Source organism: Podarcis pityusensis, assembly GCF_964106645.2.
Source record: "Podarcis pityusensis genome assembly, chromosome: 17".
Taxonomy (NCBI): Eukaryota; Metazoa; Chordata; class Lepidosauria; order Squamata; family Lacertidae; genus Podarcis; species Podarcis pityusensis.
In genome coordinates, this window is record NC_138042.1 from 29587469 (window position 1) to 29603134 (window position 15666).

Here is a 15666-nt window from a genome sequence, read left to right on the forward strand (position 1 = left end):
ACGCATTACTTCCAGGTTTCACTGCTCGCGCATGAGCAGACGCTCAAAATGATGTCACACGCAGAAGCGACAAATCGCAACACACAGACACGGGTTGTGTTCACTTCAGGATGCAAACGGGGCTCCGGAACGGATCCCATTCGCATCCAGAGGTACCACTGTATATATATGAAGTGACTTCAAAACAATCCATTGCAATCTATTGTAGCCTTACAGGATGGCCCCTTTGGAATTTGTCCATACACGAGAATTTGTAAATCTGTCTGTGCTTCGCTACCCAGAGCTTAAATACATGACGTTTCACACACTCTTTCAAACACATGCATTTGGAAAAGATCCCTAACTTGGGAGAGAGAGGGACCTGAAATACAGGACAAACTCTTATCAACCACTCGCACACAAAAAACAAAGTTCACCACAGCCAATCACAAACAAACAGCCGCACCCTAGGCCAACCCCAATTTCTCTCACCACCAAAGGAACACAAGCGAATAGCAAAACCCCACACATACATTAAGCAAATTAGAAACATCACCTCCCGACCCCACCCCCACTCGCCTTCCCCCCCTCCACCTCTCCCCCCCTTTTTCTTCCTAATGTAACCCTAATGTCTCAAATGAAACTGACCTATGGAAAATGTAACTTGAAAAAAGAGACATTGCGCATACCTTTGTAAACCAAGAAAACTTTAAAAAACATAAAAAAACACACCACAATACAGGATGTAGCATTTTACATTGAAATACGGGACAATCCTGTACAGGCGTACCTCGGCTCCTGAATGCCTTGGGAGTCAAACCTCCTGCTCCCGAACGATCAAAAACCAGAAGTGATTGTTCCGGTTTTTGAACATTCTTTTGGAAGCCAAACGTCCAGCGGGGCTTCCACGGCTTTCCATTGGCTGCAGGAGCTTCCTGTAGCCAATCAGAAGCTGCGCTTTAGAAGTCGAACGGACTTCCGGAACGGATTCTGTTTAACTTTCGAGGTACGACTATATTGTACAGGACAGGCGGCCACCCTCTTCCACAGAGGGGAGCTGTGGGGGCACCATGTTGTGATTCACCTCGGTTCACCTGTCTTGGGCTGGCCCTGCTTGGGTGACTTTAAAAGAGGATTGGACAAGTTCATGGAGGATAAGGCTGCTTGCCATGATGGCCACCAGTGATGCTTTATGAGTGCCAGTTGCTGGGAATCGCAACTGGGGGGAGGTGCTCTTATGCTTAGTTCCTGGCTTGGGAGCTTCCTACAGCGGCATCTACTTGTCCAGTGTGAGTACAGCTCCTGCCAACCTAGCAGCTCGAAAGCACGCCAGTGTAAGTAGATAAATAGGTACTGCTGTTGCAGGAAGGTAAATGGCATTTCCGTGCGCTCTGGTTTCCGTCACAGTGTCCCGTTGTGCCGGAAGCGGTTTAGTCATGCTGGCCACAGGACCCGGAAAGCTGTCTGTGGACAAACGCCGGCTTCCTCGGCCTGAAAGTGAGATGAGTGCCACAACCCCACAGTCGTTCATGACTGGACTTAACTGTCAGGGGTCCTTTACCTTTACCTTTACCTTTACAATAGTTAATAGCTATAGAAACTGAGTTCTAAAATTTAGGGGAAATGCCCATTCTAATTATTATGCTCCAATAATTTGTTTACTCTTTATGGTGCCAAAATATTCATAATTAATATTAAGAATGCTTACCAAGGTCAGATATATAACAATATCTGACATACTCACATGGGAAGCGTGAAAGCACATCACTGTGCTCTTTGCAATACTGCTTTTTACCCACTGAGTGGCATCACATTCATGTCTAAGAAATGTAAATATAGTTCTGCCTGATTTCCTAAACTGACGAAGTACAGGAAAGAGGAAGGAGTTAGTTTAGGATGGAGGTGGATAACTGGCAACCTAGGGCCCAGTCTGGATGGCAAATAAATTATATCTGGTCTTTGCTAATCCTACCAAAGTTGATTCAAGCTACTGTAAACAGTTTGTTCACAATTTTACTCATAAGGAAAATAACTATGGAAAATATCTGTTTCCTAGAACATAAACCTGCAGACATACACTGCTGCAAATAGTATATTTTTTTGGCTTCCACAGTAATGGGATTTGTATTCTGATAATTCACAGGGGGGGGGGGAGAGGTTGTTTGTGCATTTGAAATATTAATATGGGTCCATATTAATAACAACCTTTCCCTTTCCTAATCCATCCAACACACTCTCATAAAAGTTGAGGCACTCTTCAGATGTCTATCCACCCTTCTCAAGATACTCAAGTCACATAACACTTAACTAAATTAACAAATATGTAAAAAGAATGGAATGGACAGGAGGAAGAACTGAAGAAAGGAAGGAGGTTTTTTTGTCTGAGATTCCAGCTGCCTCAAGTAATCAGAGATGTTCCTGCACTCTCTTTCAGTCCCCAAGAAGGTTGAAAAAGCCTTACAAAGATGTCTTCAAACTTATCCAGATTCTCCTTTTTCATAAATGTGACTTTCTCCTTAGCTGCAGTCTTTTAGAAGTAAATCTGCTGTTCATCCCAGCTGTTTCTAGGTGTTGCTTTCTTCTTGGACACAGATTTGTGAAACTGATTGTGGAAGTCATGCAAGCCAATTGCAAGCCAATTGCACTGGCATCCTGTACAACCGATGTAAGATTTTTCTGGCAGTCTCCTCAATATTAGGTGAAACTGTCTTCCCAAAGTAGCTAGACCACAGTTTGTCCCACGTTTTGTCTTCAGTTATACATGGGATCTTTTTTCCCATACTTTTTTCACAGCTGGAAGGGGGCCCATTTGGATTTTTAATTTTATACAAGCTGAAAAAATCCCTTTCCCCCTTACACCAATCCAAAGTAGCAGAGTCGCAACTGACACATATGAGTTACTTGGGGCATATAGAAGGTGTCAGAGGTATGCACAGTTCGGTGAGCTCAATTTACTGCCCAGGGATCTGAGATGCAATTGGGACCAGTGCCTGACCCACAAAGAATAACTGGCCACAGGAATTCTTTTGGGTGGTTTCCATGCCCCCCCCCCCCCGTTTCATATTTAGAAAACACATCTGAATTGTTATTTGCTGATATGAATATTCACAGTTACATTCTTTGATGAGCTTGCTTCCTGTTTCGGCTACAACTCATCAAACTTCTCATTACTTTTGGTCCATATTAGCCAACATCCGTCTTGATTGTTCAGGCCCAAACATACCTTCTTTAGGGGCCTTTGTGTTTCCTTGTAAACATTTCAGAAACATTGGTTGTTGTTGTTTTTTAAAGGCAAAGCTGACATTGTCCCACAAGCTTAGCCCATCAGGAAGAATACACCCCTGTACAGTGGTGCCCCGCAAGACGAATGCCTCGCAAGACGGAAAACTCGCTAGACGAAAGGGTTTTCCGTTTTTTGAGCTGCTTCGCAAGACGAATTTCCCTATGGGCTTGCTTCGCAAGACGAAAACGTCTTGCAAGTTTGTTTCCTTTTTCGTAAAACCGTTAATACGCAGGGTGCATTGCTTGAAGAGGTGCAGTTGCGACTTGACTTTGAGGAGCAACACATAGCACGCGGTGTGGTAGCCTTTTTTGAGGTTTTTGAGGTTTTTGAGGACTTTGCTGATTTTTGAAGCTTTTCCAAAACTTCTTTTGCAGCCGTTTGGTAAGTTAAACTTTTAAAACTTTTTTGGGGGGTTTTGGATTTTGGGTTGGGTGTTTGGAATTCAAGGACTTGGTTCTGGGTTTGAATTCCTGTGTGGTGGGTGGCTGGGTGCTTTTGAATTTTTTGGGTGTGAAGCACTGATTTTTTTCTCTCCTGAGTTTACGAAGCTAGGAGCTGTGCTGCCATGGGACCCAAGAAGACTGCTGCTGCAGAGGCCGGCGAGAGGAAGAAGGAGAAGGTGACGCTGGAAATGAAGAAGGAGATCATCCGGAAGCACGACGGTGGAATGCGTGTGACAGACCTCGCCAGGGAGTACGGCAGGAACCCATCGACCATCGGCACCATCCTGAAGATGAGGGAGAAGATCCTTGCGACTGATGCAGCCAAGGGAGTCACCAGGATCGTGAAGAACCGCCCAGCTGTTCTGGAGGAGGTCGAGAAGTTGCTGCTCATCTGGTTAGAAAAGAAGCAGCGTGCAGGGGACACAGTGACTGAGGCCGTCATTTGTGAGAAGGCCAAGGCCTTTCACGCAGACCTCGTCCGGGAACAGCCAGGAACCTCAGGTGAGCCAGAAGTCTTCAAGGCAAGCAGAGGCTGGTTTGACCAGTTCAAGACAAGATCTGGAATCCACAGCGTGGTCAGGCATGGAGAGGCTGCCAGTTCTGATGTTCCTGCGGCTGAAGAACTGAGGGACATTTGCCAGAAGTGGAAAGATGTGCAGGCTTTTGCACAGCGGCACCACCCTGACAAGGACCTGACACGTGACCTTGCGAACACTTTTGATACGAGGGTCATGTCGCCTTTCAGGGAGGTGCTGAAAAGGCGGATGAAGCAGCAGACCATGGACAGGTTCTTCAGCAAGAAGCAAAGAGTGGAAGAGGAACCTTCTTCGAGTTGTCTCCCAGAGTCTTAGAAAATGTACTGTACACTTTGTTGATTTTTAAATGTTTTTCTGTCATGTTTAGAAACTTAATTTATTGTTCCTTCAATTTTTGAAATGCTCTTTACAGTATGTGTGACTTTAAAGAGCACTTAATAAACTCTTGTTGTACCAAATTTGGCTTTGTTTGGACTTTTTTTGACCATAGGAACGTATTAATTGGATTTCAATGCATTCCTATGGGATTTTGTGCTTCGCAAGACGAAAAATTCGCTAGACGAAAAAAGTCGCGGAACGAATTAATTTCGTCTTGCGAGGCACCACTGTACCAAGTTTGGATTGGGTCAGATTAGGGTGTCCCATTTTACAATCGATACATATTTAAAGCAATTATTATGGTCAAGCTGGCTCAATGGGAACCTGGTTTCTGATAGAAAGACTGTCAGTAGCATGACAATAGAGGAGGGATGGTGAGGAGCCAAGGTCAGTAAAAGCTGGGCAGAACAGATATGAAAAGGCACAAAGGCAGTTCTGTAGCAAAGGCAATGGAATTGCAAGCAGCCAGTCCAGGAATGAGAGCTGAACCGATTTGCAGAAGTGCATCTATGGCGTGTTTGTTCTTTGTATAGTACTTACAGTCATCTACTTATGGGTATGGGTATGTATGTGCGTGTTTTTAATAACAAAAGACACAGTGGAAGAGCACAGACTTGCAGTCTAAAGAAGGGGAAAAGAGGATTGGAGAGAAATGGATTGTGGAGGAAGTGTAGCTTTGTTTTCAAACAAATTGTTAAAGAGAAAAGATCAAAAGGAGATTTCCAATGGTACAGAGGGACAAGCCAGTTAGGAAGCACATCACAGCCTTTCGAGAGCTGTTGCTTGACAGCAGATTGCAAGGTTCTGCACCATTCCCTCTGGTGATAGTTAAAAGAGATTTCTGTTGGTGGATCCCAAAGCCCTAGATTGTAGGCACATGAGTGGGGTGTTCCCTCCTTATATACAAACGTATAAATAAGTAACTCTTATTAATGTAGTGCACATCCAATCGACTAACCTGCCCTGTAGCTTGTAAATCATCATCTATCCCCTATCATTTATGTAAAAGGTAAAGGTAAATGACCCCTGAAGTCCAGTCAAAGGTGACTATGGGGTTGTGACACTCATCTCACTTTCAGGCTGAGGGAGCCGGCGTTTGTCCACAGACAGCTTTCTGGGTCATGTGGCCAGCATGACTAAACCGCTTCTGGCACAACAGAACACCGTGATGGAAACCAGAGCGCACGGAAACGCCGTTTACCTTCCTGCCACAGCAGTACCTATTTATCTACTTGCACTGGCATGCTTTTGAACTGCTAGGTTGGCAGGAGCAGGGACTGAGCAACGGGCGCTCACCCTGTCGCGGGGATTCAAATGGCCAACCTTCTGATCGGCAAGCCCAAGATGCTCAGTGGTTTAGACCACAACGCCACCCGCTCCCTTCATCATCTATGTAACAACCTTTGTCTCTTACATTTGCTCAAAACACCTGTTTCTTATTAAGGGTATGCAGTCTGACTGTTCATCTAGAACTCCCAATTCCATTTTCTCTCCCTTTTTCGGGGTAACCTGTAGAGAGATTCATCAAATGGCCATGTAGCTGCAAAGGGAGGAAAGCTGAAGTTCGCCTTTTCATTTGAAATGACTGGTCACACTTTTGGCTGCCGGCCTGTAATTTGTGGGATACATCCAATGCTGCCGTCGTGTTCATGCAACAGACTTCTGCTTGTGCAATGGAACCCTTTCTTCTCTCCAGCAGCCCCCCCACCCATGCACACCCTAAAAAGGGGGGGGGGTTAGGAGGAAGAAGAAGAAGAAGTCCCATTGCACAAGTGTAGTGCACTCACTTCTTCTTCATTGGCAATCACTCATAGCCGACTAAGATTGTCTTCCATAAAAGTGAGTCCATAAGTGACTGTGGAGGCCAGTTCTGGATCCACACATCCTTCCACATTGGGGACATAGGTTTCCAGGCAGGAGTTGATCATGGTGAGGGTTTGCCAAGCGTGCCTTCTTCTTAGCACATTTCTCCCTTTCATCCTGAGTTTGAGCGTCTTCAAAGCCCATGACACCTTTGGTAAAGGCTGTTCTCCAATTGGAGCGCTCACAGGCCAGTGTTTTCCAGTTGTCAGTGTTCATACTACATTTTTAAAGATTTGCCTTGAGATGGTCTTTGAACTTCTTTTGTTGACCACCAGCATTATGCTTACCATTCTCAAGTTCGGAGTAGAGTAGTTGCTTTGGAAGATGATAATCAGGCATCCACACAACATGACCACTCACACACAGCGATTGATACAACCCAATGTGTGTATTTTACAGTCCCAGGCGCATGAGGATGCCACATTGCAGAACCTAAGCAGGTCTGGTCCTTTTCCAGGTGAGTGACTACCTGGGAACCACAGGTAAGTCACTTTGGGTTACATGCTGAAAGAAGGCACCATATTAAGAAAATAAGCAGTCACAAGTTGGTCCCATTTTTCCAATGAATGGTGTTGGATACATGCTTAAGGAAGTATAACATGCTGTCTGCTGCAGAAGCAGCTATTGGATGTGCAATGCTGTGCACAGTGGCAAGGAATAGACTTTTTCTATTATTGTTTAAAGTAAGAAAAAGAACTTGCAACAGGAAACAAACACTGTGCCCCACACCGCGAACTGATGGTTCCACCTTTCCTACCCAATTTAACAGCAGCCTGCTTGGACCACTCTAAATTCTCAAGAGCTTCGCAGGCTTCCCAGAGTGAGCTTTGTCTTCCGAGACAGAAGATGTTTTATTGTTAACTGACTCGCAGGCGCATTGTCCTCCATTGTTGCTGCTGCTGCCACCGTCGTCCCACCAGCCCCTGCGTGGGGCACCCTCCCTGGATCCCATTACCTTGTTTGGGATCATGAAGTACAAATTAGCATAATCAGATTAGCTGCATGGTGCTGTACGTCTGAAAAGGACGAGGGGAAGGGGGTGGAAATGACAAAGGGAGAAAGTATTTCGACAAAGGGAAGCCCTGAGGAGGGCAGAAAGGGTTTATTGGTGTTAGGCTGTGGAGCTGAAGGCTTTGCACCTGCAATGCGAACAAGTCCTCTTCTAACTAAGGACTCTTAGATGGTATTAAAACACGGGTGGGAGGGAGGGTGGGCAAGGCAGAGAAAGAAAGGCACACTGAATGAAAGAGGGATGGAATGAATCAGCCTGCATCCCATTAATTGATTTATCGGGATAGGGAATGTGCAAATTGCTGACAGTGGTAAAACAGGCCGTTTGATTTCTACTCAGCATGGAGAGGAGATCAGCCAAGTAATCTGGTCTATCGAGATAAGAGTTTTAGAGCCTCTGCAGGAGTGTGATAAGAAATGCCAAAACCACATTGGTGGTTATAGTTGTGTTTGGGGCTTTGCTTTTTCCCTTCCTCTTTCAAATCCTGCTGGAATTCTTCGTTATTATTATTATTTATTCCGTTTCCAAATATGTAGTCTCTCCCTCCCCTCCCCGGTCCTTCTTTCTTTTGTGAATTTAAAATACACAAACAAGATGGAAAGGAGGAGGACAAATCTGCAGGGTGACACAGTCAGCCTCAAGCAGGAAACCTAAAAGTACCATGAAAAAAGGCAGCAAATTCCCAATAATTTGATATATTTATAGTTTTTCCAGAATGCTTCATTTTGTTTTTCAGCCTTAGGCCCCAAAGTGAAGTGGCTTGCCTCTTAAGAAGATCACTAGTTAGATGGTGGCTTGGAAGGACTACTCTTAATAAAATAAAATAAAATAAAATAAAATAAATAAAATAAAATAAAATAGTAAAATGACTGCCTTGGATTCAAATCCTTATAAGAAAACATTTGCTGGGGGACTGTATATTTAAGGCCTTTGTTTAATTTGCTGCTGAGATTTACCAGCGTTAGCTACTGCAAAGCTGATTTGCATGACTAGCAGTGGGGTTTGTTGCTAATTAATCCCATCCTCTTGTTCCGTTACAGAGTGGGAGAGGGAGGGAAGGAGCTCTCACAAGCCTTAGTGCTGAAATTCTTCACCAAGATTACCAGCACTGTCCAACTGGGACAAGGTGCTGTTGTCATGTTGATTCTACAGAAGGATGCACACAATATGTTAAGACCAGCCCTCTGTGAGGAAAAGCTCGGGTCGCTTAAACATTTTCTGCCAAGCTTTTGCAAGATCTTTATTGGCTAGTCTGACAGCTCAACCTATTTCTGTATGAAAAGCCAGTTTGCTTACTGGGCATGGAAAACTGCAGAGGTAATGAAGAAGAACTCCAGATTTGTTGCAATATGATGAAGTAGGCTAATCATGTGGACTGGGGAGAGGGGCAAGACTAGCACCAGAGTTTGGTATGGGTGGGGAGTTGCTGAAGCCCCAATCTGTTATAGGTCCTTCTTGCCAAAAGCCTGTCTTTGGAAATTAGGTTGTTGACAGATGCAAATAAAGATGGAAGGCCTTGCGATGAATAGGCATGCATCATAAATTCATCACAAATAATAATAACCACACAGACGGAAATATTATAAACATTTGGTGCAATCCTTGGCCTCTCCAATCAGGGCTAGGAAAGATTCTACTTGGAAACCCCAGAGAGCTGCTGAAGTAAACAATACTGAGCTAGATCAGGGTTTCCCAAACTTGGGTCTCCAGCTATTTTTGGACCACAGTCCCCATCATCCCTGACCACGACCAGGGATGGTTAGCTGGCCATCCCTGCTAGCTAGGGATGATGGGAGTTGTAGTCCAACAACAGCCGGAGACCCAAGTTTGGGAAACCCTGAGCTAGATGAATCAATGGTCCTGTCTGACATCTTGGAGGGCCACTGCCAGTCCATGTAGGCAATATGCTGGTCTGATTCATTATAAGGCAGCTTCCTATGTTCCAATGTACTGTAGACTGCCCGATGCTGATGGACTACAACTCCCATAATTCTCGACCGTTGACCATGCTGTCTGGGGCTGGTGGGAGTTGGAGGCCAATGACAACTGAAGGGCCAGAAGTTCCCCAAGGCCAGACTTAAAGAATAGCAGCGGCCTTTAGCAGGGACTGGTGGTACATTGGTCGGGGTCTTATTATTACTCAAGATTTGGGTCAGATCTGCCCAGCTTGGGAAATGGAGGCCACAAGCCATGAATCAAGAGCTGCCAGACAACTCCCCTTGTTTTGCAGTCACAGGTCAACAGCAAGAACAGATTTATCAGTTCTCTGGTGGGTTGTGCTACATGGTTTTGTGCCGTGTGGCGCCGAGTCACAAGTTGTGCAGAGGGACCTGAGAGAGAGAGAGAGACCAGATGAAAAGGAGAACAGGGCTCTTGAACCCTTAATCAGGATGGAAGGTATTTCCGCAACGGAGAAATTTCCCTGGATCCTATTTTGCATTTGGTCATTCCATCAAAAATAAATGTTCCTGTCCAACAGCAACAGAGCTACCCAGAAGTAAACCATATGGAATTCAGAGGGCTTACTCACAGGTAAGTGTGGTTCGGTTTGTAGCCTAAATCTTTTATTTTCTTACTCACCTTCCTCCATCCCTTTAGTTTCCCTCTTGGCACCTGCTGTTTTAAAAGTACAATCATGGCTATGGAGGCGAAAAAGGATGAATTTAAAATCACTTTATCTCTCTGGCCTTTGGTTTTAACAATGTGACTTTTAGATGATCTCTGACCTCACAGGTCAGCAGTTAAGCTGGCCATTCTCTCACTTTCCTTTTATGGTTGAAGGATGAAAGAACCCATCAGATGTGAACTGTTTACCCTGTATCTTCACTTGGTCATCTCAGACAATTCCCTTATGGGTGAAATAAAAATAATGTGAAAGAATAATGTGAAGTGTGTGGAGTTGATGTGCCACTGCAGTATTTGAACAGCAAGTCTTGGGTACATTACTGACTAGCATAGATCTCTTGATTTCACAATGCTGGGTTTCCATTGCAGAAAACCCCACAGATGGTTAATTCCAATGCAACCCCTCTTTTCTTTATGGATATTTAGGGTATACATGCACAGTGAAATACCAGGAGCTGATTTACATGTACTTTGATAGGAAATATAAGGCAACTTCATATGTTCAGAGACATGCTTTGTTTATCTAGAACGTGTTCTCCCTAGCAGAGAGCGCGTGTTGTGGTGGGGGATACAAGCCACCCCATTGTTGCTGGGTGGATTTGTGGAGGGACCCAGGCAGTGAATTGGTTAATTGGGTCGCTGGGGAGAACTGCTTGTTGCCAGTTTTGAAGGAGGGGTCAGAGGTTTTAAATACTGGTCGCCCAACTTTGAACATTCTCTTGGCTGCTTGCACCGGATCACCCGCCCACCCTCCCTGTATTGGGGGGGGGGGTTGTTCGCTTGACCTTGCTATGCCTGTCATGGGCTCGTCTGCTTTGAGGCAGGGGCCTGGTAGGAATTTGTCCATTTGCCTGATTGGCTGGTGCCATTTGGTTTTGCCTACTGCGTAGCAAATCGTCACAACTTGTAAGGTTGGCGGTTAGGCATTGGTTCAAATTGGTTGGTGGAGGGGTAAGTGCCTACCCCTCCAATGGTGGTGCAGAAAGGGAATTCCATTAAAGGAATCCAGGGGCTTGCCATTCTTTTCATCCTTGTCCACCAGGAGCATGAGGGTGGGAAGTGAGGGACTGAGGCCCAGCTTCATTTTCTCCCCAAAATTTGTTTCCCGCACTGGCTTTCACTGGAATCCGGAAATCAGTTCTGTCCCCTGGGCAAGGACAGATAGTCGGAACCAATGCCTAAGCAACCACTCACTTGGATGTATTTAAATAAAGTTGTGGCCAAAATCGTGCCAAAAACCCAAACCAAAATTGATGTGTGATGTGTGAGTTATTGGGGGGGTGGCTTGGGGACCTCGACACGCAACTACTCTGACAGTGATGTCTCATGTTGTGAGGCACCAAGTGTTTATCGGTTCTAAACTGAGATCCCATTTTAATCCGGAAATGCCAGAAAGTGAACTGAAGACATTATGTATGCAATGCATATGCCTCCCCCTTCCTGTAACTCTAGCAAAGGCTCGAGGCCTAAACTGCTGTGACAATCTAACTTGAGATAAATGCTACCTCAAAAACCCAATACTTTTCAATAGCATCTGTTCTGGTGCTCAGCAAGGAAGGCATGTGTTTTCGGGACTCATGTAGTGTTGAGTATTGCATTGTAAGAGAAGGCCAAGCCAGCAGGGAAATTTTAGCTGATAAAGTCTAACTATTAACATCAGAGCTTTTTTCAGCTCAGGTGGGTGCCATTGCCATCATAAAAGAACAAGGGAAGCATTCATTGCAAGTTCCAGTACCACTTTTTCTAGAAATATAGTGCTGATTAGCATACCCCAAAGAAATGTATTCTCCTGAACTTTCTCTTTGCACGTTGTCAAAGCGCAAGTAGCTAAAAGTAATATCCGAAGCAGACATAATCCATCAGAGGTAATATAGCTGTACACATGGTTAGAACCGTTGGTTTCAATTCTAGCTTGGCCCCTTCTAGAATTTAGAATTCTAATCCGGTAAAATATAATCCTGTGTACAGGATTCTATCCAATGTTTGTCATACTCACCCACCGAGATTAATGAACTCATTAATTAGGCTAATCAATTTCAGTGAGTCTGCTCGGAATAGAACTTAGATTATACACCCCATATCACTGGCTCAAAGAAAGGGCCGAGGAATCAGGATACTTAATCTAAACAGGTTTGGCTTTGTAAACTTGACAAGATGAAAGACGTTGACTAGATGGGACACTAAATGAAAATTACAGCTACCCACCTTGCTTTCCATAATGCCTAGATCTGGTAGAACTTACCTGTGCCCTAACATTATTGTGCTCTTCATCTCACAGCCCCGGTCACTGTTCTCTTTATCTTCCAACTTATGGAAGGTAACTTCTGCAGCAGAAAGCCTTTGAGATTAATTGAGGCTCCCCATGCATTTCAGATCCCCGAATGTTCTCCAAATCCTTATCTGTGGACCATGGCTTTACTCAAACTTGGGAAGTACAGTGAATTTTATACACAGTAATTTTAGTGCTGATACCCAGATATGTCATGAGATCGTTTTTTGACTATGCAAAATGGCTTTCTCTATATCTGGCCTGTTGTTGTTGTTGTTGTTGTTGTTTATTGAATTTATATACCGCCCTATACCCGGAGGTCTCAGGGTGGACACTCAAATGGATTTTGATGGTTGGTGGCTATTTCCACCCACTTTGAGTGCATGCTCACCTCCCTAGATGGAAGTGAACAGACTTCTTTTTGGGGGGAGCCTTGAATTGGGCTGTATTCTGAGAAACCTACTTTGGAGTTTGGAGAAAAGGTTGCTATAGGTTTTTGGTGGGCAGAAGCAATTCCTAGGAAATTGGGCTGCAAGACTGATTGCCCACAGGTCAGCACTACCTGTGTGAAGTGGCAGAGCATATGCCCAGGGCAGGCGCACTCCTGATGGGGATGTGGCACGCAGGGTGCCCTCCCGGGTGCAGGATAGTCGCTCGGGTGCCCAGAGCGGCGCAAGCACCCTGCAGCCGGGGCGGAGCGAGCCACCCATGGCGGACATTCGGTGCGCCGCCCGCCCGCAACTACCAAGCTGTCAAAACAAAGGGGGAAGGTGGGAATGCCACCAGCAAAGCGGCGCAGCTCCCCACTTATCCCGACAGCTTGGGAGTCACGGGCAGGTGTTGCGAAAAATGTCACACCCCTCAGTGAGGGCACTCGGGGCAGACCACCCCCACCGCCCCCTTCCTCCGCCCCTGCCTGTGTGCTTGCTTGCCATCTGTTAAACCTGTACATTTGTGAATCATTTATTAGAAAAGTTACTGTGATCTCCCGTACACTTTCTTCGCAAAGTAACTGAGCCTATGGAGCTGTATCTGCTTCGTCCTACTGCTAAGAGAAGCGGTAAGACCAGTGACTTCCTCGTGTAAACAATGGCAAAAATTTTCTAGTTGGAACAATTTCATTTTTAATAGAAGAAACAAAGTGACCACTTTTGTAAATAATTTATTTCTTAATATATTAGCCATTAAATAGCATAGTATACAGGAAAAGGTATCAGTTACACCATATTTGTTCATAGCTATACAGAAGGAAATCACAAAACATAAAAAGTGCTGACAAAATAAATCTTTGGTAGATAAGTCTAGTTAAAAACGCAAATTGTACATCAATAGTAGATACTATTTCCCCCCTTTACTATAAAATTAGGCAGGACATTTTAGAAATATTACTACATGAAAACTTTCACCACCCTAAAATTAAGTTTAATCTGAGTTTAAGTTTAAGTAAAATTAATCTTCATTTGTTTGGGGTATTTGGGAAAGCTTATACATGCTAGGAATAATTGCCAAAATGAACAGTCCCAGCACAAAACATAGATTGTTAGTTTGGTACCTAATTAAAAATCATTTTATGCCGTGAACGTGGGTAGATTTTTCATGAGGTAGCGTCAGAACTACTCCATCACTTCTTCACATTTTAAGTGGCTTTCCTGAAAAAGAACGAGACTATCAAATATAATAGTACGTTTTCATACATAAAGTCTTCATACTTAAAAAGCTACGGCAGATTGTAGACAACTGTTTTCTACCATAACCCAAAAGATGTTTCAGGCTCATTTCAATCCCCAAGGATTGAGCCCTTAGTTCCTAAGCAAAGTTATTAAGGTCTTAAGCAGAATTTCTCACCCCCACGTACCCAGGAATAAGTCCCACTGAATTCAACAGAACTTGCTTCTAGACATGGTTAGGATTTCAGCCTTAGTGTCTCACTAAGCTAGGGTTGCCAGATGACTGGAATTTCCCAGACACAGCCAGAATATTGCAGCCGGAACACTAAGCCCAGTGGGACTTACTTCCAAATAAATCTGTATGTTGTTTAAAAGGGCCAATCAATGGGTTCCCAGGCAAGTCAGAATCATGTCATAGCTTATTTAAGGTCTTGAAAGAACTGAGTGGCCGAGTGCTTCTTAAGATGTCCTAGTCTGTAGTCTTTCCACTGCATGGTCATTATGCAATGAAAGAACTCTGTCAGTCCAGATCCCTAGAAGTGTGGGGTTGTTTTTTCAAGTAACTGCTACTGTTGAATTATTGAATTCTAATAATTTTATTCCCACCTGCAATTATTTAAAACGTACCATTTAAAAATGTTTGGAGCTAGTGGGGAAGAGGCAGACCTAAAGCAGTATAATTACCACAGCGCTATCATTTAATTTAATCTCACAGCAGTCCTGTGATATCGGTTAAAACGAGTCATTTGCTGGAAGCCAAATATGACTTAATGGCTGAGTCGAAATGGGGGCTTTGATGTCCAAAGCGCAGCAGCTTCGCCCCTTTGCAGTTGCAGCAAAGTACAATATTTATTGGTCTGTTCCTTGAAGCTCACTTAGAAAGCAGAATTTCAGTCAAGAGACTTCAAGTGCCGATTAACCCAGGCAAATAGAAAGCAATGACCCCAGGACTCCATCTTGTCTCCCATGCTTTTTAACGTTTGCATGAAACATTTGCTGGGAGAAGCCGTGTGGAGGTTTTGGGCCACAGTGTCACTGGTGTGCAGATGCCACCCAGATCTACCCTTCTTTTCCACCCACCGAGACCATATAACACCAGTCCTGAAAGACCTACATTGGCTCTCAGTATGTTCCCGAGCACAATTCAAAGTGTTGGTGCTGACCTTCAAAGCCCTAAATGGCCTTGGCCCAGTATACATGAAAGAGCGTCTCCACTCCCATCATTCAGCCTGAACACTGAGGTCCAGCTCCGAGGGCCTTCTGACGGTTCCTTCCCTGCGAGAAGTGAGGTTACAGGGAACCAGGCAGAGGGCCTTCTCGGTAGTGGCACCTGCTCTGCGGAACGCCCTCCCATCAGAAGTCAAGGAAATAAATAACTACCTTACTTTTAAAAGACAGCTGAAGGCAGCCCTGGTTAGGGAAGTTTTTAATGTTTAATGCTGTATTGTGTTTTTAATATTCAGTTGGGAGCCACCCAGAGTGGCTGGGGTAACCCAGCCAGATGCTCAGGGTATAAATAATAAATTATCATTATTACTACAGTGGTACCTTGGGTTAAGAATTTAATTCGTTCTGGAGGTCCGTACTTAACCTGAAACTGTTCTTAACCTG